The following is a 27,596-nucleotide window of genomic DNA, read 5'->3' as shown; positions in this document are numbered from 1 at the left end:
ATTATTTGAGATCTTTTTGATAGCTCTTGATCGAGCAGTTAAAAACCTGAGGATCTGTATTGTAAAAGAACAGCTGAATGCTATTGCCAAACAGTTGCCACCCACCCCACCCTCAAAACTGTTGTGTGTTCTGAAGGCCTTGCAATATTCATCTTTCTCTGCATATCTGTTAGTAACTCAGACAACTAACTGTTAGATAAGACTAAGTTAGATAAGATAGGACACTAATATTTTCCTCTGGGAGTTTTCTCAGCATCCCTTTCAGACAAAGGGTTGGAAGACAAACCTTAAAGCCAGCCGAGGGAACTGAAGTCCTACCAACCAACATGTGTATGTATGTACAGTCTAACACATAAACCACACTCTTAAATAGACACGTATGTGCACCAGACTGACTTTAGGGATAAGAGTGCATAATGAGACAGGAATGTCAGAGCTTTCTTCTGAAACATGGTGAATCAGAAAATCTTCTAGCCATGAAACAATGAAATAATCTGAAAAACAATGGGAAAATGAGATAAAATATTAGGATTTCAGGAAACAGAGAAACTGTAGGATCATTAAATCCCAAACTTTCTGTGATGTTTTAATGTCCTCCCTGACACACCTATCAAAGAGTCATCACCTCAGATTTGAATTTCTCAAAGTATGGAGAATTCAGTGACTCCAGAGCGCACTCATTCGACTTTGGTATAGCACCCTTAGAAATTTCTTCCTGACGCGGATAGGGAGCCTGTGTCCTTTAGTTTCACCTTAACATCCATTTTGTCTGACATTAATACAGTTAAACCACCTATTTTTCTGTTTTGGGTATATTTTTTTCTATCCTTTCATTTTCAACTCTCTGTGCCTTATGTTTTAGATATGTCTGTTGAAAATGACATATAACTCAGCTTTTTTTAATCTCTGCAGCAAACTGTCTTCAAAACTGAGTTTATTCTATTTAAAATTACATTTGAATCTATTCCTACTTTTATTTTATACTTTCTACTTGTCCCATTTTTCTGGATTTTTTTTCTTGTGTCCTTTTTCATCTTGTAAAAAATTCATTCTGCTTTTCTCCCTTCACCTTATTTTTGCCCATCTAGTAGTTTGGAGATTATATACCCTATTTCTATTTCTTCTAGAAAGTTTAACAATGTTTAGATGCACTGACACTTCTATTGATGTATCTCTCTTTGAGAAATCTCTCCTCAAATCCTTTCCCATTAGAAAAATTTGGTTGTTTTTCTTTTTATTACTGAGTTGTAAGAGATTTTTATATATTCCTAGACACAAGTCCCTTATCAGATGTGTGACTTCTAGATGTTTTCTTCCATTCTGTGGGGTGTCTTCTCTCTTTCATGATGGTGTCCACTGAAGCACATTTTTTAGTTTTGATGAAATCCAGTTTATCTGCTTTTTCTGTTACCACGTGTGCTTTTCATGTCATACCTAAGAAACCACTGCCTAATTCAAGGTCACAAAGATTTGCTCCTATGTTTTCTTCTAAGAATTTTCTATTTTTAGCTTTTACATTTAGGTCTGAAATCTATTCTGAGTTAATTTTTCAGTATCGTATAAGATAAGAGTCCAATCATTCAATTGTCCTAGAACCATTTTCTGAAGAGATTATTTTTTTCTCCTATTGTATTGTCTTGGTATCTGTTATGGATTGAATGCTTGTGTCTCCCCAAAATTTGTATGTCAAAATGCTAACCTCCAATGTGATGATCAAGGAATTTTTTCCATTTATTTAGGTCTTCCTCAATTTCTTTCAGTCATGTTTTGTAGTTCTTAGTGCACAAGTCTTGTACTTTTTTGTTAAATTTATTTCTAAGTATTTTATTCTTTTTATTGCTTTTGTAAATATATATTTTTCTTAATTTTATTTTAATCATTTATTGCTTATATGTAGAAATAAATTTTTTTATGTTGACACTGTATCCTGAAACTCTGATAAATGTATTTATTAGTTTTATTATTTGTGTGTGTGTGAATGTGAATGTCTTAGGATTTTTTATACATAAGATCATGGCATCTGTGAATAGAGATAGTTTTACTTCTTCCTTTCCAATCTAGATGCCTTTTCTTTCTTCTTTCAACTGCCCTGGTTAGAACTTCCAGTATAATGTTGAATAGAAGTGGCTTGTTCCTGACTTAGGGGGAAAACACCCAGTGTTTCACCATTGAGTGTGTTGTTGGCTCTGTGTTTTTCATAGATGACCTTTAGTAAACTGAGGAATTTCTCTTTTATCTCTAGTTTTTTTGAGCAGTTTTTCATGAAATGCTGCTGGATTTTGTCAAAAGCTTATTTACATCTATTGAGGTGATTATGTGTTTTTTGTCCTTCGTTCTATTACTACAGTGTATTACATGGGTTGGTTTTCATACCTTAGTCTAACCTTGTGTCCCTGTGATAAATTCCAGTTGGTCATGGCATACAATCCTTTTTAAAGTGGCTGATTTCAGTTTACTAGTATTTTGATGAGGATATTTGAGTCTGTATTTATAAGGAATTTTGGTCTATAGTTTTCTTGTGATGTCTTTGTTTAATTTTGGTATCAGAGTAATACTGGCCTCATAGAATGAGTTGAGAAGTGTTTGTTCTAATTTTTGGAAGACTACGAAGAATTAGTGTTAATTCTTCCTTAAAAGTTGGTAGAATTCACTAGTGAAGTCATGTGGGACTTGATTTTTCTTTGTGGAAAGTTTCTTTGTTTGGTTGGTTTTTTGTTTGTTTTGACTGCTAATTCAATCTCTTTAATTCCTATAGTTCTACTCAGATTTTTTCTTTCTTTTTGACTCAGTTTTGGTAGTTTGTGTCTTTCTAGTAATTTGTTCATTTTATTTAGTTTATCTAATTTGTCTTTTTATTGTTTGTTTGCTTTTTAGATTTATTGTTTTACTGACTGCCTGGCCTTAAGTGATGCAATGTACTCCCTTAAGTGATGCAATGTACTCCCTGATGCAATTTACTTTTTATTTCTGAAAGGTTGGAAGTGATGTCCCCTCCTTCATTCCTGATTTTAGCAATTTGAATCTTCCCTCTTTTCTCCTTGTCAATCTAGCTAAGGTTTTGTCAATTTTGTTGATATTTCAAATCAATAAAACTTTTGGTTTTGTTTTTCTCTTTTGTTTTTCTATTCTTGACTTTGTTTACTTTCTCTCTAGTCCTTATGACTGTGTTCCTTCTGCTTATTTGGGTTTCGTTTGCTCTTCCTTTTCTAGTTTCTTAAGGTAGAAGAGTAGGCTCTTGGAATTTTTCTTTTTTTTTTTTAAGTATAGGCATCTGCAGGTATAAATTTCCCTGTAAGTCCTGTTTGTGTTTCATTTTGATTGATCTCAAAATATTTCATAATTTTCTTTGTGATTTCTTCTTTGACTCTTTGGTTATTTAGGAACATATTATTTAATTTTTATCTATTTGTAAATATCCTAAATTTCTTCTGTTATTGATTTCTAATCTCATACCATTGTGTTCAGATAACATATCTCGTATGACTTCATAATTTATTGGGACTTGGTTTTTTTGCCCTAGAAAATGTTCTATTCTAGAGAATGTTCCATGTGTGCTTGAGAAGAATGTATATTCTGTTCTTATTGGATGGCATGTTATATGCATGATTATTAGGTCTAGTTGGTTTATAGCATTATTTAAATCCTCTACTTTTTAAATTGTTCTTCTCCTTTGTTCTTGAAATTTTATTATATTTTTCACTTCTAGAACTTCCTTTCGGCCCTTTAAAATTATGCTTGGTTATTTTTAATTAAGTCTTTTTCTCTAGTCATATTTTGCCCTCCCTTTTTCATTTCTATATACAAATTAAGCAAATTTATTTTATATTTAGTATCTAATAATTCCAATTAATATAAGTTTTTGCTGTCTGCTAATTTTCACTCATGTTTCCGGTTTTCTTCTATATTCTGTCGTACTTGACTGTGAACTCCCATTCTTTGGACCTTTTTCTGTGAAAATTCTTTAAGATCTGACTTTAAGCTACATTCTTTCATAAAAGATTTGGCTTGCTTCTCTGGGTGCCTGAGATTACTTTAGCTTTTTAGACTGAGGTTTGCAAAACCCTGTAGATAGTTGAATATAGGCCAAAACGCACATGAGACCTGCTGAAGATTACATATTACCAGGACAGATTTTCCTCCCTTCACCCAATGCCAAAGTCAGATTAAGAAGTTTCCCTGTTGTCTTTTTCATCAGGAGTTTATTTGTAGTTTATCACTGTATCATTGCTGTGTCCCTTGGAGTCCCAGCTTTATGCAGGATATCCTTTTAGATTCTACGCTTGGGCAGGCCTTGGATTTTAGCTTCTGCTTTCCTATCCTGAAGGGACACCTAATGAAAGCTCAGCGTCACCAGGGTTGGGCTGATGGTCTGAAGGTGAAAGCCAGCCTCAGGGCTATCTATCTCCCTGGACTTAACTTTCACTTTATTTTTGGCTTTTGGGGCTTTTTTTTCCCTGTGAGCTCAGTGATGCATTTTTAAATACATGTATTTTAAAATTTTATTCAGCAGTTTTAGTTGTTTCCTTGGGAGGGTTATTTTTAGGGTATGTAGTTCACACTGCCCCATGTTACCCATTAGTCCCCAGAAGCACAGCAACTTCTACAATTCAGAGAAAAGAGCATATTAAGAAGTTGCTACTTGACTCTCTTCTTGATGCATCTCACAGTCTGAAAAGACACTGCTTTAAGAGGAAGAGCTTGGGGCACAACCATTTCCACTGCTCACACTTAGCTCCTCCACTCTTTTGTCCACCTAATCTCTTTGACATCAAAGGCTCAGGTCAGAAAGACAATGTTCCTAAAGCAGAGAGCAGCAGAAAGAACCAATAAGTGAGGATAAGCAAGAGGAACGGAGTGGCAAGCTGAAAGTCAGGAGCAGGTGGATAGTCAGATAAAACAGGGGAGGGAAATGTGAGGGTCACACTGAGGGACCAGGGCCGTGGCTGTGTAGAGTTCAAATGCCACAGGATAGCCTTCCAATACTGAAATCGGTTTCATGTCTCCCTGACTCCTTCTTCAAGCTGTGCCTCAACATCTTTCAAATTGTGGCCTGAGAACTGCCACTCTAAACACTGCTAGGCAGAGCCCGATCCACCCACGCTCACCGGGGCAGGTGCTGTCACTCCATGAACACAGTCAGCCAGACTTTGCCCTGTTGACTCATTTTGAACCATCACCTTAAACATCTCAATTCTTGTACTAATACTAGTACTAATTCATATCTCCTCCATTTCTTATCTTATTGGATGGGGTTTTTAAAAAAAAATCTGAATCTGTGAACATACATTTATCACCTCACTTTGTTAGTTTCATCCTGCCATTCTAGCCAGCAAGAGCTTTTAGTCCTGATGCTGTATTCATCAGTGTTCCCTGGCTTTCTTGTCATCTGCCAATATGATGAGTACTTCACTATCTATTCATCCAAATCACTGATAAAATATTTAACTAGATCAGAGCTTATCACTTGAAATTTCCTTCCAAGCTGACGCTGACGCAGTACTCAATACCCTTTGGGTATGACTGTTCAACTAGTTATTAATCCATCTAGTCATACTTGTACCCAGAACAAGTCTGCATGGATGTCATGTGTGTTCTTGTCAGTCGCCCTATTACAAGTAAACATTTTGCTGACTTACCAGTATAGCAACCATCTCAACAGAGTGAAACCAAGACAAGTCCAACAAGACCTGTTCTTGACGCAACCATGGTGAAGCCTAGCAATCTCTGCTACCTTTTCAAGGGACTCACCAACAGACTTTTATCAATCCCCTCTAGAAGAATGACCCAAGATTGTCATCAAACTCGCCAGTTTGGGGTTTTTCCACCGCCCCCATGTCCGTGCTTCTTCTCTCTTTCGGAGATCAGAAACATGTATCTCCGTTGAAATCGTTTAGCCTGCCTAGTTGAGCTCTTGCAAACCACATTAGGTCAGCAGCTGTAAAAGGAGGTGTAAAAGAGCTTAAGCAAAATCCCAGTTTGTTTCTCTTTTATGTGAAAGCTGGGGAGGCCCCCTGGTTGTTACGGCAGCTTCATGATAATCAGGGACTCCGCATCCTTCTCTCCTGCTGCTCTGGCATTCCTGACCGGCAGCTCCTATCTCAAAGAGTAAGATGCCTATGCCTGTTTCTGCTCTCACTTCTTTTTTTTTTTTTTCCGCCAAGAAGAACAATGTTTATTTATTAAATAAGTAAACATTTACAATGCAATTCTGTGATTCCTGAGGACAGATACAAGTGAACATCACTGAAAGGCAGATTTGCATTCAAGAGAAGGATTTTCAATCGTTAGTCTTACCTAACAAAGATGGGGAGCTCCTGGGAGACCCTAAGAGAGCTTCTGGGTGGGGTGATCATACATTCGGTGCAGGAATTTATCAGCCTGCTCTCACTTCTTCCTTTGAGCTTCATGTGAGCTTTTGATGTGAACAACTCAGAAAGTTCAGACATCACATTTGCTTTTATTTCACTGGTCATAGCAATTGCGTGGTGACATCTAGCTGAAAGGGAGACTGAGAAATAATCTTCTTGATTTTGGACAGCCAAGGACATGCCTAGGCTGACCAACTCGTCCTGGCTTATGCAAGTCTTTTCTAGAACGCCCTGCATCCTGGGAATCCCCTCAGTCCTGGGCAGAAAGGAGGGCTGGTCACCCTGTATCTGACTAAAACTTGGAGATTCTGAAGAAAGAAAGAGGGAAGTGGTGGACCACTGGGTCTTTTCCCCACACCGATTGTGTCTTATGGATCTACTGTTTCTTCCTATATGCAGAGCTGTCTTTCCTCCTTTCAGCCTGACGACTTCCCCCTTGAAACAGAAGACTCAAGCAAAATAAGTGTTAAAGATCTGCACTGCCCTTGTTATTCAGCATCACTGTATCCGTTATGCACTCTATTAGTCACTCTCCTCTCTCTTGCCTCTGAACATCTGTGTAAGTCCCCTTTTCTGATTTTGGCATTTAAAACAAAAAAGTCACTCAGACAACTCACAAAGGAATATATCAAAATGACCAAGAAGAGGGGAGGGTATAGCTCAAGTGGTAGGGCACATGCTTAGCATTCACAAGGTCCTGGGTTCAACCCCCAGTACCTCCTCTAAAGATAAACAAACCTAGTTACCTACCCCCCGCCAAAATAAAAATAATTAAATAATACAATAAAATATTTTTAAAAAATCGCCAAGAAGAGCATGAATACATGCTTAACATCACTAGCAATCAGGAAAAAGCAAACTAAACCCACAATGAGATCCCACTCTCCATCCACTAGAATAGCTAAACTTTAAAAAGACTGATAATAGCAAATACTGGGGAGAACATGGCAAAACTGGCACTCTCCTACACCACTTTGGAAGACGGTTTGGTGGCACCTTAAAAAGTTAAGAACATTCCTACAATATAATCCAGCCAGTCCACCCCTAGGTATTTGCTTAAGAAAAATGAAAGCTTATATTTCTTCAAAGACTTGATCACGAATGTTCTCAGCATTGTTACTTGTAATAGCCATGAGCCTGTGAACAACCCACATGTCTGTCAGCTGGTGAATGGACAAACACAGCGTGGTATATCCACTCACTAGGGTGCTACTCATCCATCCAAGGGGACAAACCACTGATTTATGAAACAACAGGGATGAATCTCAAAATCATTACACTGAGGAAAAGAAGGCAGACCAAAAAAAAAAAAAAAAAAAGAGTATATGACCCCATTCACTGTAGGATCCCATTTGTAGACAATTCCAGTAAATGCAAACTGACACACAGTGATGGAAACAGATCGGAGGTCACTTAGGGACAGGGTAGTGGGAGGGATGGATTACAAACGGACAGAGGAACGTCTTAGGGATGATGGAAATAAATGTTCAGTATCATGACCTGGTGGCGCTTAACTGCACACTTTAAACATGTACAGGTTACACCCTAGCAAAGTAGTTTTAAGAAAGTGAACTACTTTTGGCAAAACTAAAGTATAGTGTAAGAAGTTAAGATAGCAGTTAGCGCTGGCCAAGCGTGGGAGTTGGGGTGGGTACTGATTAGAAGCCATGAGAAGGTTTCTGGAGATGCTGGCTGGGTTCTGTTTTTTGAGCTGGATGCTGGCTACATGGGAGTGTTCAGTTTGTGAAGTGAGTGAGTGATACAATTGTGATTGATATGCTTTGGGGGCATGTATGCGGTCGTTCGATAATGTTAACTTCAGAAAAAAAAATCAAGCCCCATCTCCTTTTGGGCTTTATTCTTCCTGATACCATTCTCACACATCTGTCTAATTGTGCCAAGTCATCCTTGATTCTGCTCCCTTCTTTCCCTCTTCTGTGTGTGTATTTTTCCAAAAAGACTGGATCACATTTCAAAGCCTTCAGAGAATAAGCACAGCTTTCTTGCAGGTATGTCCTTATTTACCTACTAGAACAATTTCGGTTTATTTATACCTGGTTGATTTCAGAAAGCGATTTGAGATCATAGACTACAAGCTCCCTCAGAGCAGACGTTGGATTCTAACATCCAGAACAGTTCCCAGCAGATTATGTGTGCTTGATAAGTAGACTGGCTTCATGAAGGTTGTTGCCCATGTTCTTGATATGCTACCTAATACACGTTTCTTTTGAATAAAGTAAGCTCTTCCATCATATTATGCTTTTGAATTTCAGCACACCAGTCTCAGGTAATCAAAACTGTGAATTTACCTTACTGGCCATTCCCTGCACACTGAGGAGACTGAGGCCATATGCATTTTGTTTCTCAACCACTTCCCTCATGAGAATCATGGGGAGCATCCTGCCTTCTTCTTCTTCTTCTCCATGTCATACTTGCTTTTTACCTTCCACCCTCGTCTGTATTTTGTATAAAAACCTCTCAGGTGCTCTCTCACGAGTGCACAGGTTACTTTATTTATTGCTTAATATTAAGATTTATTCTGCATGGTAGCCTTTTGAATCATTTTTGTTTTCTTTATTTAAAACAACAACAGCAACAAAAAACCAATATGCTTTACTTTAGAATCCTCCTGAGCAAGTGAGCTAGTCTCTGAGCAAGCCTGTTCTGCTCTCTCTTTGTGGGATCCACCCTCCCTAGTTAGAAATGCCTCATTCCAAATGCCCTTTACGGGAAGGTCCAGAATGCAAACACTCTCACAGCATCTGGTAGAAACCACTTCCCTCCTCGCTCTCTCTCCCAAAGTCCCACAGACAGCTTGTAAGAAGTAGCAGCAATGCCCTGCCTATTCCTTAGGTTTTCAGTCCCCTGCCTAATATTTTACAAATACTAAAAATTATTTCTGGCCTCTTTTAAGCTGTGCCACTTGTCTTTCTGTGTCAGCAGGTGTGCACATCTGTGAGTGAGTCTGAGATAATATTCACTCAACTCTGTGTCATCTAGGAAGGCACCTTAGTCATACCGTATCCATCCATATCTGTCCACCCATCCTGTGTTTTTTTCCCAGGAGGTTTTTTAGACTCTCATTCAATTATGTTTCTCTAGTATTACACTGGTTCTTCAGTTTCTTTCTTTTCTGCCACCTTTTTGTCTAGTCAACAATATTTGTTGTTGTTGTTGTTATTAACAGAGGCACTGGGGATTGAACCCAGGACTTCATGCATGCTAGGCATGCGCTCTACCATTGAGCTATACCCACCCCGCCATCCACAATATTTTGATTCAAGTTTTATTTCTATTCACTTCCTTGGAATCTTACATTTCCTGGGTTCTTTTCTTTCTGGAGTGTATATTATTTCTTTCAATGATTAGGAACTTTACCTCTTTTCTCAAGTGGCATCGGAATAATATTAAATCGTTCTTTTGTCAGGGAAAATATGAGTTTAGAAATACGAGTACCCCTTTTAAGAAGGGGATGGACTTTTGATGAAGGGGAAATGAGGTCGCAAGCTCATGAGCCCTTGTTTATTCAGGTGCAGCACAGTAAATTGCCTCTGCTCCAGAATATTTCCAATGCTCATGAGTTACACAGCTCATTTCAAAGCTAGTCCAGGTGGACTGAGATCAAAGGTCTGCAGACGGCTTCTGCTGTACTCTGGTTTTCCCTCCCGTCATTCGCCTTTTGCGTACTTCACTCAGGGTCCGAGGAGATAAGAACTCTCTCAGCTGTGTTACAGAGCTGGCTTTTATCTTTTAAAATGAAACACCCACCCCAGGCAAGTATATGCCTGTAGGTTTGTGATCACTATCTTAGATAACCTCACAAAGCCACAAGCCCAGCAGCGTAGAGGACAGTGGCATGGCTGCCCAGCTTGACCTGAAGTTCCAGTGGCCGTGGCCCCTGGCATGCACCCCAGTGCAGAATGAGTCACACGCAGGCAGAAGCCGAGCTCTCTATGAAAGGAGAGAATGCGTTGCTGTTGTCTCTGAGGCCTGCTCCACCCTGCCTGGTCATGGATTATTTACTTTAGCCCACACTTTCTTAATTTACCTTGCAATATCTGGGTTCCTGTCACTAGTAACCAAGAAAGCCTTGTGTCCCTCAAACCGAGGGGAACACAGTCGCTGACAGCTCTTGTCAGTAACTGGACTTCAGGGAAGGCAGGGTCCAATCTGGACCCTCCAGACCTGCAGGCCTGAATTTAGAAGCCCAGATGGTATGGGGGAGGGGAAAGAACTGGCTTAATCAATAGTTCAGATGCAGAAGTAGTGGCTTGCTCCTCTGCATCCTGGGCCAAGGTCAACCTGGGAACCCAAGTGATTAGCGTCTATAAAAAGCACAATGAGAAGAGTCCTCAAGCTTTAAGCAGAACCTCACCCTTCTTTTCAAAGCCCACTGATCGTCCTCGTTTCTGGGGGAAGGACCCCACAGAGGTGCTGTTTGCTCCAATCATCTGAGACTCACCTTCTCCTCTTCATCTCAATAATAAACCTCTTCGAGCTCTCAGGGACTCACTCATTTTACTGTATAACAACACTATGTGATGGTACTATCATTGTGCCCCTGCTGCACTGGTAAGAACACTAAGACACAAGGAGAAGCAGTAACATGCCAGGGTCGCATGGCTGCAGACTGCAGAGCTGGGGTGGGAGCCCTGGCTGGCAGTCTGGCTGCAAAGCTGGTCCAGCAGAGAGATTTAAATCCAACCCCATTCCCTGAAAGGCCGTTATGAGCTTGCCGTTGTCCTGGGGTCTCTCACCACCGTCTCCTTTTTATGGCTTCCTTGTCAAGGTCCTAGATGGCAGACTGATCTCCTGCACTTAAGCTCACTCCCTCTAAAATCCCACTAAACCACAGTAATAAACAAGGAATACATTTACCCACGAGAACAAAGAACATAAAAGGCAACAACGGATGAGAAATTTGAACATATTTTTTAAAAAAGATGAACACAAAGAGGAAGGAGAGAGAATTGATTTAAGAAAGCTCAGAAGGAGGCTGCTGAGAAGAGAGAGGGGTCACCACGAATCTCAGCAGGAACCTCTTATCGGGCCTCAAAAACCACAGGCAAGGGAGCGCGGGAGTTGCCTCCAGGCCGGAGGGACCAGCAGGTGGCCGCTTCTCTTGAATGTCTCCATCCTGAGGGGAGCACGTAGGTAAAGCTCATGCTTAGCATGCACAAGGTCCTAGGTTCAATCCCCAGCACCTCCTCTAAAAATAAATAAATATAAACAAGTAAACCTAATTACCTCCCCCCTCTGAGAAAGTCTCCATCCTACACCGCCCCTTGAAGTGGGACCTGGGGAGGTTACTCTCTTGAGTGCCTGCTTAACATTCCTGCAGCTTATGGACGACTCTGCTCTGGCCATGTTGAAATTCTTTTTTCTTTTTCCTTTTCTTTTTTTTTAATGTTCAGTAAATCCCCTCATTCCATGGAGTTGAATAAAATGCTCACTCACTCTGTTAAGTCCAGGCATAAAGGCTTTCTCCCTTGCCTGGACATTTTAAATACTTTTTAAAGCCTGGCCTGTTGGTGACTGTGTTTCTTGCCAGTAAGAATTTGGATATAAAGATTTAAAGATCACACTTGATGTTATTACCACTTCACCCTTTATATGATTCGGTTCATTATTCCCAACACAACCGCTTCTTTTTCTTTTTTTTTTCCAGCTTTGTTGAGATATAATTGATACAAGATATAAGCTATATGTACAGTATGATGACTTGGTACGTGTATGAACACATACTCACAGTACCTTATATATTACAAAATGCTGACCCCAGTAAGGTTAATTGACACACCGTTCACCTCACATAATTACCATTTTATTGTTGTTACGGTGAGAACGTTAAAGCTCTACTCTCACGGCGACTCCCAAGCATACAATACAATATTGTTCACTACAGTCACCGCGCTGAGCGTCAGATCCCAGCAACATACACATCCTGTAACTGAAAGCTTGTAGCCTTTGACCTGCATCTCCCCATTTTCCCCATGCACTTGTTAATACATTTTGAACTAGGGGTTCTGCACTTTCATTCTGCACTGGGCCCCACAAATTATGTGGTTGGTCTGCTGAACTCCTGAGGCCGGGATGGAGGGACGCAGGGTGTGACGGTGTCTGGAGGCTGCATGCAGGCCTGGCAAAGGGTCAGATAAGGTCAACAGCCAACGCTGAACTGTGAGACCAGTCGCCCTCTCACTGCCCTGTCTCTACAACACAAGTAGCCACACATTTAATACCCACCAGACCTTAGTGTTTATCTTAAATTTTTCCACTTTTTATTACCATATTTGGGTTTAAGTAATTCCCAACTCCCTACCGTTTACTTCACCATATTCTTTGATTCCAGTAACCCCTTGACTGCATGTTTCCCCATTCCTTTCATCCATTTTTTTGGTTGGGTTCACCACAATTCCTTACTCATTGATGGAGTCTCCTCTGGAGAGTCTGAACAACTCAAAGGAAAGGCTTCTAGAAACTTCTAGAAACCTCTGAGAGGAACCCACAGAAAGGGCCCACCACGCTATAATGAAGCCCATGCTCCCTGAAGTTTTCGTTAGCTCTTAAATGTAAGTAGTCCCTTCCAGTTAAGATCACCAGATACTTGAGGAAGGCCTCAGATGAAAGTCAGATGGCTAAACAAGCAGGAGGGAAAAAAGGAGCCCAGCAAATGGAAAAGTCTCCCACCCAGGAAGGTTATCATGACGTCTCAGAACATGAGAGACGAAGAGGAGACAGAAATGCTTCCAGATTGGTGGGGAGCGGCGGGGTGCAGGGGCAGGAGGGAATCACAGAGGAAAACAGCTGGATTTTGCAAAAGTAACTAACCCTGGGAGCTGAGAGAAAATGGTTTGGTTGACTGTGTTGTTCAGGGCTTTTCCACCTTCACAGATCTTCTGCGCACCTGCTCTATTAATCACTGAGAGATGCCTGTCGGTCTCCCCTGCAGCTGTGAACTTGACTCCTCCTTCCTGTTCTAACGGTTTCTGTCTCCCAGCGCTTGGGCTTCTGTGGTTTGGTGCACATTTGTTTAGGGTCGTTACATACTCCTGGAGAATTTATCTCCTATCATTATGTAATACCTCTCTTTATTCCTAATGATATTCCTTGTTCTGAAGTCTATTTTATCTGTTATTAATATAGCTGCTCCAGCCTCCTTTTCGTTACTGTTTACGTGTTTTATCTTTCAACGCGGTAAATTTCACTTCTAGGGATTTATCCTGAGGAAATCCTCATTTGAAACATAGATAATGAAGTGGTTTTAACCGTGGTTCTGCAGACAGAGAGATCGCAGTTGAAACCCCAGCACTAGTCATATGATTTTGGGTAAATTACCCCATTTCTCTTAGCCTCTCTTTATCCTTCTACAAAATAGGCCTGAAAATAGTACCTGCTGGATAGTTCTTGTAAAAATAAATGTAAAAATCTAATGCAGAGACTGGCCCACATAAGACAATAAGTATTTACACTTTTACTTACGGTAGTGGAAAACAGGGTACAACCTAAATATTCCAAAACAGGAAAATGATGAATTTATCAAATGAAAATATGCAGCCATTAAAAACGATGTTTTAGGAGAATATCTTCATGATCTTTTTGTAGACAAAGATCTTTTAAACAAGTCACAAAAACCAGAAAAGAAAAGATGAATGTATTAAACTTGATTAAAATTAAAAACCCTTAGTCATTAAAAGATACCATTAAGAGAGGGAAACTACAGAGTAGGAGACATATCCATTATATCATATATAAAGTGTGCCTACAAATAAATAAGAAAGGGGCAGTCACACAAATTAAAAAATAGTCAAAATAATATCTGAACAGGCACTTCACAAAAAAGATATCCAAATTGAAAAGGTGCTCAACATCTTTAGTCACCAGGAAATGCAAATTAAAACCACAATGAGAAGCCAATATATACCCAGTAGAATGACTAAAATTTAAAAGACTGGCAATACCAAGTGTTGCTGAGAATGTGAATAACAGGAACTCTGAACTGGTATACCACTTTACCAAACGGTGGGCGACGTCTGCCAAAGCTAAGACATGCATTTATCATATGGAGGAGCAACACTACTCCTGGATGTACACCCACAAGGGAGAGGTGCTTATGTCCAGACAGAGACAGGACAGGATTGCATGGCAGCTTTACTCAGAGTAACCCCAAACTGGAAAAATCATAGATGTCCACCCATAAGAAAAGTGAATAAGCAAATGCTGATATTTTATACAATGAGATTCTGCACAGCAGAAAAAAAAAAAAAAGAATACTGGAATATTCAAAAACATGGCTAAATCTCATAGAGCTAATATTTAGTGAAAGAAGTCAGCTACAAAAGTATACTTGTGACATGGCTTCACTTAAACTAAGATCAAGTATAGGCAAAATTGGAGGGAGCAAAAGGGAGCCTTCTAAAGTGTTGGAAATATTTTATATAGAGATCTGGATGATGCTTACATGGGTGCATACATAAGTCAAGATTCATCAATCTGTACCTTTAAGATTTGTAAATAAAGAGAAAAAAAATATTTACAAGAAACTGTAATGGCACATGGAAAAGACTTTGTATGATGCCAAATTGGAATCAAAGTACTACATACAGAATAAATATTTAACTGAACAACTGGAAGAAAATACACCAAAATGTTAACACTGGGTCTCTCTGAGGATGGGATTAAATGTTTTCTTTATGCTTTTCTGTGTCTTCCAAATTTTCTTCAATGAACATGAAGAATTTATAATTGGGGAAAAATTATCTTGAAAAATTGGAATGAGTTTTTAAAATTTGAAAGCCAGAAATTAAAAGGAAAGGAAAGAAAGAGCCAAGCCAAATAGCATTTATCCTAAGTGCTTTAAAATTGCTGTAGTTGCCTGATTTTGAGGCTTTAAACATAATTTTAAAATAGGTCATATATTCAATATCTTTGAATTGGTTCATTTTCTCTTATTCTTTTACATCACAGGCAAAAATCGAAGGACTAAATGGATCTGCAGTTAAGAAGTAAAACGTATTTGAGACTGAAAGGATTTTATTGTACATTTTTATTGCAGATATGTTCTTGTTTCACTTTGGTTATTAATGTGCAGAGCTGAATTAAAGAGACCTTATTGACTTTTAAACATTTCAGTGTGGAACTCCAATCTGTCAATGATAACCAGTGTCTCCTCCTCACCTTTAAAGGCATGGGTCTGAGGACTCATTAGCTTGAGATTTAGTGGGCGATTGTGACTGGAGAAAGTACCAAGTCTGGGGAACGCAGGACCTGCCAGGCCCCTGGACCCTGCCTGGGGCAGTGTACTCGGTCTTGCCTGACTGTCTTGCCTTCGACTAGAACCGTGTTGCCAGGCAATCAGAGCATATGGTGGAGGCTGTCAGAGCTGTGGTGGCTGTAAAACCCAACCCTATGCTCATCGGCCTTGCCTTGTTTTCCTGCTAACTAACCCCTCCCCGCCACAGCTACAAACTCAAGCCCACAGCCTGGAAGGAAAGAACCGCCATCATTAAAACTACAGCAAGAAGCCATTGCGGAGAGCCGAGGATTCAGGCAGCGCGGCCTTGCTGCCCAGCTGCTGTCTTCTAACAGTCATTGATTCATTCAAAAAACAGTTATTAGAGCCCCTTTACCTCCCCAGGCACTAGGTCAGTGTTAGGGGCTGAACTGTATCCATATGTTGAAGTCCTCAGAATGTGACTGTGTTTAGAGTCAAAATTTACAGAGGTAATTAAGTTAAAAGAGGTCATTAGAGTGGGCCCCCATCCAACGTGACTGGTATCCTTATAAGAAAAGGAAGATTTGGATACTGACACCAATAACCAAGGGAAGATGATGTGAAGACACTGGGAGAAGACAACCGTCTACGAGCAAGGACACACCTGGAACAGATCCTCCCCTCTTGGCCCTTGGAAGGAACCCAAACTGCCGATACCTTGATCTTGGACTTTCAGCCTCCAGGACGGTGAGAAAATACATTTCTGTTGTTTAAACCCCCAGTCTGTGGTACTTTGTTATGATAGCCCTAGAGAAACGAATCTAGAAGGAGGAAGATACAAGGTCCTTATCCTCCTGGAACTTACTTCAAAAAAGTACAGAAAACAAAACGCTTTTTATTATGGACATGCTTATCCTACATAAAAGTAGGGAGGATAGCGTAATGAATCCCCAGGTACACAAGGCCCAGCTTCAACCACTGTCAGTACATGGCCAGTCTTCTGTCTTCTGCTCCTCCCCATTCCCTCTGGACCTCCAACTATTACTTGAAAGCAAATCCCAATTATCATATCATTTCATCTGTAAATATTTCCAAATGTATGTCTAAGAGATAAAAACTCTATTTTTAAAACGGAACAAGAAGACCATTATCATACCTTATCATTAATTCATTAATATCATCTAATATTCAGTGTTCAAATTTCTCTGATTTCTACAAATAGTTTTTTTTTTTTTTTTCAGTTGATATATTGAAATCAGGACCTAAACAAATTCTATCTACAGCAGTTGGTTGATTGCTAGGTCTTTCAGTCTTTTTCAATTTCTAAATTTCCCCTCCCACGCTCCTTTTCTTTTTACTGTTTACTTTTTGTAGAAACCAAGTCATTTATCCTGTAGAATTTCCCAAACTCTGGATTTGGCTGATTGCACCCCTGTGGCATTGTTTAACACATTCTTCTGTTCCTTATCTCTTACAAACTGGTAGTTGGTTCCAGAGGTTTGATGAGATGCAGGCTGATTATGTGACAAGCATACTTCAAAGGAGGTGCTAAGACAGGATGGAAGGGGGCAGGGCAGAGCCATTCAAGGAATGACAGCAATTTAACACCAAAATGGTGGAAGATTCTACTCCCAGTTGGCCTTGAAGATTAAGTTGGTGGGAGGTCTGACTTCTAGTAGACCTTGAGCTTCATTATATGCTCATTGCAATAGCGTGATAAATAACATGCCCGCAGGCGCCATGACACTCCCAAGGCTAACCACAAAAGGCCAAAGAATGGGCGGTGGCCCAATTCCTGGGAATCCCAGTCCCTTCTCCAGGGTAGTTAGAATGGTCTCACCTGTAGGTGTGTGAAGCTACTGAGCCCATTAAAAACTGGCAACACCATGCCTGGCTGCCCTTTTTCACTCCCTCCTCTTCAGAGATGGCCTGCACTCTGTCTGTGGAGTGTGTACCTACTTTTACTTCAACCTGAGCACCCAACCTCTTTTCTTGCCTTTCTCTTGCCTTACACTCTATGCAGTATGTATCTCTCCAAATAAATCTACGTTTACTCAACTGTGGCTTACTCTTGAGTTCTTTCCTGTGCGAAGCCAAGGACCCACACCTGGCAGGGCACGTCCAAGGGGTTCCACCAAGACCTGGGACATGGCCCTCCTCAAGCCCCCACACCCATTTTCCTGCATCAGTACCACAAGCTTTCTATTATATCACATAATGAAGCATATAAGGTCTGGTTATCTGGGTTTTGGGTGATGTAAGATTGATCATTGTTTAGGTGATATCATCCTGATCCATTATTCTAAAGTTTTTATGACATTGTAGGGCACAACATGTTTCTGCCCAGCTGGGGCTTTCTGAACAAATTTTACTGAAATGTATGATATATGCTTGTTCTGTATGTGTGTTGCAAGTCAGTAAAAAAACAAATTACCAAAGAAGAAGGTGAGGGGGACAGAAAGAAGACCCTGTGAAGCAAAAGCTCACTGAATAAAGAGGAGAGGGGAAGAATGTAGATGGAAGCAGAGGGAAGGGCTATGTGCAACATCAGGAACTATTAGGCAAATGCAAACCAAACCCACAGTGGGCTATCACTCCACACCTATCAGAAAGGCTATCATCAACAAGACCACAAATGGCAAGTATCAGCAAGGATGTGCAGAAAGGGGACACTCACGCACTGTTGGTGGGACTGTAAATTGGCGCAGCCACTATGGAAAACAGTATGGAGTTTCCTCAAAAAACAGAACTACCATACAGTCCAGCAATTCATTTTTTGGGTACTTTTCCAAAGAAAGCAAAAATGCTAATTCTAAAAGATATATGCACCCATACGTTCATAGCAGCATTATTTACAATAACTAAGATATGGAAGTGTCCATTGATAGATGAATGGATAAAGAAGATATAAATAGATCGACAGACAGACAGCAGATTGATATGCAATGAAACATCACATGGCCCTTCAGCCCTAAAAAAAATGAAATCTTGCCATTTGCAACAACATGAATGGGCCTAGAGGGTATTATGCTAAGTGAGGTAAGCTGGACAGAGAAAGAGAAATACAGTATGCCTTCATTTATATGTGGAATCTAAAAAATAAAAGAAATGAACAAACGTAACAAAACAGAAACAGACTGATAGCTACAGAGAACAAAAGGTGGTTGCCAGAGGGGAGGGGGACAGGGGGATGAAAAGAAAACAAAACCAAAAAGTGATAACTAAGTGAGGTGATGAATGCCAGTTAGCTTGATTGTAGCGATCACAATGTGTATTTATTTGAAACCATCACATTGTACACCTTAAATGCATATAATTTTTGCCAGTTATGCCTCAATAAAGCTGAAAAAAGAAAAAATGTTATCTTTCACCTGGATTAAGCTCCTCTCCCAGTTAAGACCATACTTGGCTAGGGACGTGCAGTGGGTGAGGGCAGGCGTGGACGACCAGTTTTCCCTCCTCCGTCTCCCCATCTGGTTCTCCCCTACTGCCCCGTCCTGCCTCTAGCTTCTCCAGGGTTGGCTCAAGGAGAGAGGAGGACGAGGGGAAGAGAACAGTTCTTACTAGATCTGTACGATTGCCATCTGGCTTTGGTGTCCTCTGCGGTGTCCTTTGTGTGACGTTCAAATGCTAGTTTTCTTCTCATAAATCTCTTCTGTGAGTTTGCCAGGATACCCCCAGCTGCAGTTTGCTGTCCTAGATGGTGCTTCCTCCAGGTGGCCACTTATGACTCCCTGCTGGCTCCTGGGTCCACCGCAGGAAGAACTTCTGCTGGGCTGTCCCGCTCCTCTGGGATGGCCTTGGGCAGAGTCCTGTTCAAGAGCGGGCACACAGCTCCCACCCGAGGAGTTCCTGGCCAACCCATGAGACCTGCGTTCCTTTTCCTCTGCAAGTTCAACTGGCTTCCCTTCTTCCTCCACCTTCAGGAGAGGCTTTAACCACAGTATCTCCCCTCCAGATTCTTCTAAAACATCAGCCTATCACCTTCTAACAGATTCTCTGCCCCACTGCCTGCTACCTCTGCCTGGGAAACAGCTTCCAAATAAGGGTCCACTAATCTTACTCGATCTTCTCCCAGCCTTTCTTCTATATCCTAGAAGGGGGTAGCAGTTGCTTTTGAAGATTCTAATCTCTTAGTAGGTACAGCACTGTTAACATGGCCCTTGTGGTTATCAACATCAAGAAATTTCTCACCAGCGTGAATGAAAAGTATCGGCAGCTGTGTCAGTAAACAAAGGATGCTGTGGCCATCAAGTCATCAGCCACTACCTCCACCCCCGACAGTGAGCAGAGGGAACTCAGGATGCAGACAAGCAGGCAGCCCGGCCTCTGCAGCCACCCCCAGCGGTGCCCCCTGAGGGGACTTGGGATGTAGCAGAACAGGACACCGCCCTAGAGAGCTAGATGCATATCAAAGGAATGATTTCAATGAATCCAGACCTTTGCACCTTCTCAGACATAAAAAAGCGCTAAATCCCTTAACTTGAGATATCTAGTTTTCTTTAACAGTAATCTTTTGATGTTCCAACTACCTGGTCTTTGTTGCAAAAACTCACTTATCCTGGCTTCTACCTTGCTGCTTTGGAACAGCCTCGTAGAGTGATCCGAGATGCTATGTCCTGGGCTGCGTCCTAACACAATCTGCCGAATAAAATATAACTTTCAACTTTTAGGTTGAGCATTTTATTTCAGTCCATCCTGTTATGCACTCATTTAAGAATCTTCTGCACGACGTATTTTTCAAGTTGAAGGTTCAGGGCTTGGAACCAACCCCACATTCAAGGGTCCTGTTGAACTAGCTCAGGTCAAATGGCCCCTTTCGTGTGTGCTCAGCCTTCTTTTCTGGGCTGAGCAGGGACCTGGCTTTTCTCTCCCTTTTACTGTTCCGCTCCCAGTTCCCGGCCTGCCTGACACACAAGGAGAAGGGGAGAGGATGCTGAACGCTGGCAGTGTCCGGTTCCTTTGCTGGGTCAGTTTCCCCTCCTGACAACTCAAGGACGTTGCTCCTGTAACAGCATCTGATGAGTCTTGGCGCCTTAGCTTCTCATGACCGCTTCCATCCTGAACCTTGGGGTGTTCAGACCATGAACCTGGTTGGGTTACCAGCTGCGCAGTCTGATTATGTGGTAACCTTGGTATCTGCCTCTGGTGCTCAGCTTTGAACCTCAATGCTGCCTCAGAGGACTCATGCTAGTGCTAGGGCTCATGCTAGTAACTGGAATACAGCAGTTACTTTCTACTGAGTGTGTGCCGAGAACTACTTTAGGCCCTTTAACGTGCATTAGCCCATTTGTTTCTCCCAATAACTTTGAAAGACTACTGAGATTCAGAGAGGGTAAGGAACCTGCCCAAGCTCACACAGCACAGCTAGTTCATTAACAGAGTTGAGAATAACACTCAATTTTGCCTATTTTCAGAGGGCATATTCTTTTCTTTGCACCACATTTGGGACCTTTTGCTCAGCAAGGGCTTGGAGAGGATGCTGAGTTCTGGGTATTTTTGTGGACTGGACAATTTTCTTGGGGCAGGCTCCTGGTTTGCTCCCTCCTTCCCTCTGGGGCACCAATGGTCGCATTTGAACCACTTCCCTGCTCAGTATGCACAAGTCAGCTCCTATCAACGCCTCTGCATAAGTACAAATTCAACTTGTCCACCCCTCACTAAGTAAGCCAGGTTACACTCCAAGGAGAAAACGGTACTGATGTATTCGGAATTAACCAAATTGACTGATATCGCATCTAAAATTATTCAAAATACATCAACTTAGTTCATATAAAAGAGATATGGCTGCTTAAAAATATTGGAGAGCCTGGGGCTGGAGTTTTGCTCAAACTGGCAGTGGTGAGTTGGGAAGGACAAGACGTAGAATGCAGATTTCCTATGAAAAACAGAGGGGCAAAGTGACTGCTGAAAATCCTTGGGAGCAGCGGGTTGCCATGGTAACACAGGAAAACCAATCTGAATTAGGGGGAAGTTACCATAGGCTGGACTCCACTAGAGGGAGAGGAGATCTTGGGGGGGGGGGAAGAAAGGAGAAGGAAAGCGGTGGGCTGAAAGGGAGAGGGAGGGAGGTGGTCCCAGAGGGAGGAATAAAGAAAGGGGAGGGGCTGGAGATCACCTCTCTCCAGGTTTTTCTCTTCTTCTTTTTAAAAATCTTCTGTAACTAAAAGTAGAAAAGACTGGTATTGGCCTGGCAGGTGAGGTCGTTCCCCAGGTCTTGGATGCAGGAACTCCCTCACTCAGCCAGCAGTGACTACTGCCAGGCACTGGGACAGGAGCGCCAGTGAGCCTCCCAGATTCTCCCTGAGTCACCTGCAGCCTGGAGCTGGGCTGCTGTCAGCTGAGTGTTGGCTGACAGTTCTGGAAGTCTCTCATTCAGAAGCTGCCTGAAGGGAACAGGTCAGGCTCTCTTACTTGCTTTGAGCTTTAGGAAAGATAAACCAAACAAGAAGTAAAGCGTTGTGTCAGAAGGATTTCCAATCCTCTAAGAGTGAAAACAGCAGGAGGCCAGTTACCACCCAAGTAAGTGCTTGGCTGCGAGGACACTGAAGCTCTGGAACAGGGGGGAAGAAGGGAGACCAGTCTCCCTAGGGCTATCAACAGGCCGGGTCTAAAGTGGTGTGAGCTTTATGAAAGATGAGAACAAAAACACCGAGGTCAAGCTCCAGGTCTGTTCCTCCTTAGCTATGTGACCTTGGGCAAGTTACTTAACTTCTTAGTGCTTCCAATTTCTCATCTGTGAAAGAGAAATATCAGTGGTTCCTATCTAATGAGGTCACTGAGAAACAATAGGGTTTAAAACTGTGAGCACTTAACGAAAAAGCACTCAGTGCCCAATAATCCACGGTGGGGTATATTACCACGATAGTCCACCTGGGAGCCACGATCAGGCCCTTGGCCGTCAGGCAGGATGTCACTGAGCCTTCGGAGAATCCAGGCAGTCTTTTGTCCTTGACCGCAGTCCGAGGTGTTGACGGTGGAGCACATGGCACCCAGGACCCAGCTACACAGAGTTGCATTACATCTGAAGGAATTAGATGATCATACTATTAAGGACGATTCATTTTCACTTGTTTTCTTAAGACAAGTTCAATTTGGTTCAGAAAATATAAACTTAAAGACTTGGAAAATTGTCTATAAACTCCCACGAGTGGGAGAGGTAAACCAATAACACAGTCAATTTGTCCGAGAAAATGAGCACTAGGACAGGAGCCTCTAACTAACCTCTCATCTGGCTGAACTCGAGCCAGGAGGCAGTCAGATGTGTCCTGATGCTCCTCTCCCCTCCAGACCTAGAGCCCCTTGAAGACCAGGACCAGACTGTTCCTCTCTTTACTCCTGGTCCCCAGCACACCACCAGGCACATGGTGGGTGTTCAGTCAACATTCAATAAATGGATGAAGGAATGATAAAATGTGAGATCTCACCCCCCCCCCCCCAGGCTGCATCTCTCTTCCCAAGAGTAACCCTTTCCTGCCACTCCACCAGTTAAATCCAGCGTCTGTTGGCCAAGTTTGTGCACAGCTTTACAGTCCTGTGAGAGAAGGGAATTTCATGATAGAAACTCCAAGGAGTTAAGGTAGGTTACCGTGAACTCTGATATCATCCGGTTGGCTTAGTCCATGTTTCAAGCATGAAACAGCTTTCCCAGTTACTCTCAGATCTCCATTCCTCTCTGAAGGCTAGGCCTGGCCTCCTTCAAACTCCAGCTTTCATCATTCTTTACTGGCATTTTTATCGTCAAAAACAAACTTTTACTGAGGACCAGCTATCATCTGCAAGACTGGATTCCGAGGATTCAGGTAAGGTGGGTCATACCTCAACATCTGATGGAGCTTAGAATCTTGTGTTCATTAGCTTTTGCTGCATAACAAACCATCCCAAAATATACTGGCATATAAAAACAAACATCTTTTGTTTGTTGACAATTCCTTGGGTTGGCTGGGATGGCTTTTCTGTCCGGGACAGCTTAACTGGTGTTGGATGAGTTAGGATGGCTTCTCTCAAACACTTGGCAGCTGGCAAGCTGTTTGGTTTAGGACAGCTCGTCTTTGGTTGGTCAGCTGGGATGATCCATCTCTGCTCCTTGTGTTTTCTCATCCTTCTCTGGCTAACCCAGGCTCCTTATAGGGTCTCAGGATTTTCTAACATTCCACTGGCCAGAACAAGTCAGATTTAGGATCAAACTCAGATTTGAAAGAGTCAAGATATAGACTCTGCCTCTTGAAGGCAGAAGTGGCCAAGGAAAGTCATGCTGCAGAGGGACACACATCTAGGCAGGGGACAAATTATTGTGGTTGTTTTGCAAACAATCCACCACTGGTCCTATTGGGATAACAAGGGTGATACATAAAAACATACATAAGAATATGAAATAGCACAGGATACCTGCCAGGGAAGCTACAAAGAAGAAGTCAGACCTGAGTTGAGAAGGAGAGATGGGACTGAGACTGGATGGAGGCAGGGGAATAGTCCAGCTGGAGGGAGTGGCACGGATGTGGAAATGCATCTGACGGGTTCAGGAGGCAATGAAAGTGCGGCTGTGGCCACAGCAGAGAGCTCACTTAGGGGAAAAGGAGGGCTAAGGACACCAATGGAGTCGAGGCAGGGTCTCAAAACCGGCCAGAGTCTTGATGCAATGCATTTGGGCTTAACTCTCTAGGCAGTAGGGAGCAGGGCAGGGTTTTGATCCGCGGCCAAATGGCAGTTTACTCCGGAAATGGTATGCAGACTGGAAAGGGAGTCCTCCGAATCTGCCGTAAGATATGGATACACATTGGGCCACATGATCAAGCACGAGAGGGACTTTTCAGTGGTGAGCAGAGGGTGGCTCTTTGTTATTGGGTTTGCTTTGTTGTTGTTATTGTTGTTGACTCTGTGTGTACCGTGGTGACCCCATCATCGAAATGAAAACAATACTATACTTACAATCTAGGGTTGGTTTAAGGATTGAATTTGTGAATTACGTGACGTGCTTGGTTTTTGGTAATACAGAATAGGAGAGATTTTTAAAAGGGAGTTGCAAAGGGAACTTGAAAAGCTTGTGATAGACAAGGGGCTACTCCCTTCAGAAGATCCCAGGGCCCCCGCAACTGCACGAGTGAGACTCAGCCTCCCCCCGCCTCCCCTAGATCAGCTTTCAGCTCTCTTCTGGGTGGAGGGACAGGCCAGGGGTGCAGTTCGGGGGGAGAACTAGGGGAGTGGAAATGACCTAAACAATCTCACAGAACACCAACATCAGAAAAGGCCACCCGGAGACCACGACAAAGTGAGACAAAACAGGGACACTTCATAACTTTGTCCAAGAACAGGGAAAAACAAAGTCACTGTGCCACCCCCAGAATTCCAAACACTCCCTCTCTTGGCTAATATGAGTGACTGCTGCTTCTTTACCAATTCCAGATTTATCCCTGCTCTAGACAGCCCTCCCCAGAGGTAAGACACTTGTTGAGATAATCATAGAATCGTCTCACTTTCTGTCCTCACTTTTTTTGTGCGCAAGCCAGGATAAACCCCCGCTTTCTTGGATTCTCCTCCATCACCCCAAAGCCCAAAATCTATAATAGGTTCTTTCTCTCTTTTTTTTTTTAATTGAAATATAGTTGATTTACAATGTTGTGTTAGTTTCAGGTATACAGAAAAGTGATTCGGTTATATATACTTATTTATTTATATATATATGTAAAAATTCTTCAGATTCTTTTCCATTATGGATTATTACAAGATATTGAATATAGTTCCCTATAATAGGTTCTTCCCAACATCCTCTTACAGAGACACTCCACGGTTCCCCATGGTGTACATTCTCCCTCAAAGTAATGCAGGCCAACCACACGTGTGTTCCTGGTGGCCTCTGGCTGAAGGGCACTGACATCCTTTTCCTCATTATCAGTATTTTCAACCTCAACTGCACTTTTTTGGATAGACTGGGTGCATTAGTTACAGTTCTCCAGAGAAACAGCACCAATAGGATATGTATACACACACACACACACACACACACACACATATATAAATATAAAAACAAAAGTTTATCTTAAATAGGTAGATAGATGATAGATAGATACGTAGTAGAAATTTTCTATAAGGAATTAGCTCATGTAATTCAAGACACTAAGTCCCACGATCTACACTCTGCAAACTGGAGACCCAGAGGAGCTGATGGTGTAAGTTCTAATCCAAAAGCCAGCAGGCTCAAGATCCAAGAAGAGCCTGTGTTTTAGTTTGAGCCCAAAGGCTCAAGGCAATCAGGCAGGATGTGTTTTTCCCCTTAGTCACCAGAGGTTCAGCCTTTTTGTTCTACTCAGGTCTTCAACTGATTGGATGCCCACCCTGACTCAGAGGAGAGCCCCCTGCTTCATTCAGTCTGCTGATTCACATGTGAATCTCATCCAAAAGCACCCCCACAGACACACTCAGAACAATGTTTGACCAAATATCTGGGCATCCCATGGCCCAGTCAAGTCGACACATAAAATTAACCATCACGCTGGGTTTTTAATGTTGGCTAAAGACCTAAAGAAAGGCCTGGATTCAGCTGGCATGCTGAAGGTATAGACCACTGAACAAGTAGATGTTAAAAATAGGAAAAATCCTCTGTGGCCACTGCAGCCACATGTCTGTTGCCTTTGCCCCGGGGCACTGTGTTCCTAGGTTTGAAAGTCTGTCAGAGAGGAAGTTTTGTACAAGGTGCAGCGAGAGGTGGAAAGTTGGGTTGGTTTTGAGCACTGCCTGCTTAGCTAGATAGACATCAGGCCTTGAAGGCAGAGGGAGTCTCCGAGGCCAGGAACCTCTGGGTGCCTTTCTTAGGGGCCCTCTGCATGGTTCACACAATGGAAGGAGACTAAAGAAAGTCACCTGGGAAATCCCCCAGGTGTCCCCACGTTCAGGGCACTTCATGAACGTGTGGCTCCTATGCTCAGCCCCTCTGGGTTAGAACCTGGCAACTGAGGGCTGCTATTTTCTTTTCTTGCAGTTAAATTACCTTAATAAATTTGAAAGTAGAACTGTCAACCCCTCCTCCCCCCAAACCTTGATACCTTGTTTGTGGGTCCCATCCTTGCTAGAGGCAGGGGAGGAAGATGGAGAGAAGTGCTAAGGGTTGGGTGGAGCCAGGAAGTGGTCGGTGGTCACGGACAGTGGAGGAGGCTTGGCTCCGGGAAGTTCTAGAGGAGAAATGTGTGGGTTGCTCTGACTTGCCAGGAATTCCATCACAATTTTCCACATTCCCTCGTCCCCGCCTTGTTATACCTGCTTTATGCCCAGCACAAGGCTTCAAGATGCAGGAAACAAGAGCAGTCAAGCATTTGTGGAGAATTTTAAAGTACCTGGATTTAAGCTAGTCAACCTACAATTACCCAGTCAATTTTAGTGTACTTTTTTTCCCATTTGGCTGCTTTACCACATTGTAACAGTATTGTTTTCTACTAATTTGGCTGCACATGAATCATACGTTTGTTTTAGCACAGTTTTTATGTGAAACTGAATTCTGAGAGCCAACTAACCAACCTGCATGTCTCCTTTTGGAACACAATTTGTTTGTAAGCATGTTTAAAATTAGTAGACTACTGTATTGCAAAATTCCAAAGAGAGTTTCAAAGCAAGAATGCCCTAAATATATCCTTCGGAGAACTATAGAGGTAATGGGTCTCCATAGGGGCCTCAGGAATTGGCAATGATGGCGACGGGAAATTCTGGGAAACTGTGCAGTTTTCAGAGTTTCTTTTTCATATGAGACCAAGGAATCGTATTTGATTCCATGCCACCTGGTGAGGTCGCTGGAACCAGCTTTTGGTGTCTATTTTGACAGTCTGGAAAACCGAGGCCCTGGATAGAGATTCCTTGGCTGGTCCACAGGCCGAGGGTGCATGTGAGTTGAAGGAGCCATCGGATCCCTGTCCCTTAAGGATTTGCAGAAGCCAAGGACGCCTCCTTGCTCCAGCAGCCCTCTTTATCACTCTGGTCTCTGGTTTGTTTTTTGTTTGTTTGTTTTATTTGTTTGTTTTTCTTTTGAC

At 42.2% G+C, this 27,596-nt stretch overlaps 1 long non-coding RNA gene across 1 annotated transcript in view; it reads right to left on the bottom strand.

Annotated features, from left to right (window-relative positions):
* Positions 1–13,064: 13,064 nt before the first annotated feature.
* LOC123614600 (uncharacterized) overlaps positions 13,065–27,596 on the bottom strand; it is a 28,696-nt gene continuing 14,164 nt past the window's right edge. The window contains exon 3 of the long non-coding RNA XR_006722031.2: positions 13,065–22,606. This is a non-coding gene — a long non-coding RNA (uncharacterized LOC123614600). The remainder of the gene's footprint in view (positions 22,607–27,596) is intronic.

Source organism: Camelus bactrianus, chromosome 24 (genome assembly GCF_048773025.1).
Source record: "Camelus bactrianus isolate YW-2024 breed Bactrian camel chromosome 24, ASM4877302v1, whole genome shotgun sequence".
In the NCBI taxonomy this organism is placed as follows: Eukaryota; Metazoa; Chordata; class Mammalia; order Artiodactyla; family Camelidae; genus Camelus; species Camelus bactrianus.
This window is presented reverse-complemented; position numbering and strand designations above follow the sequence as displayed.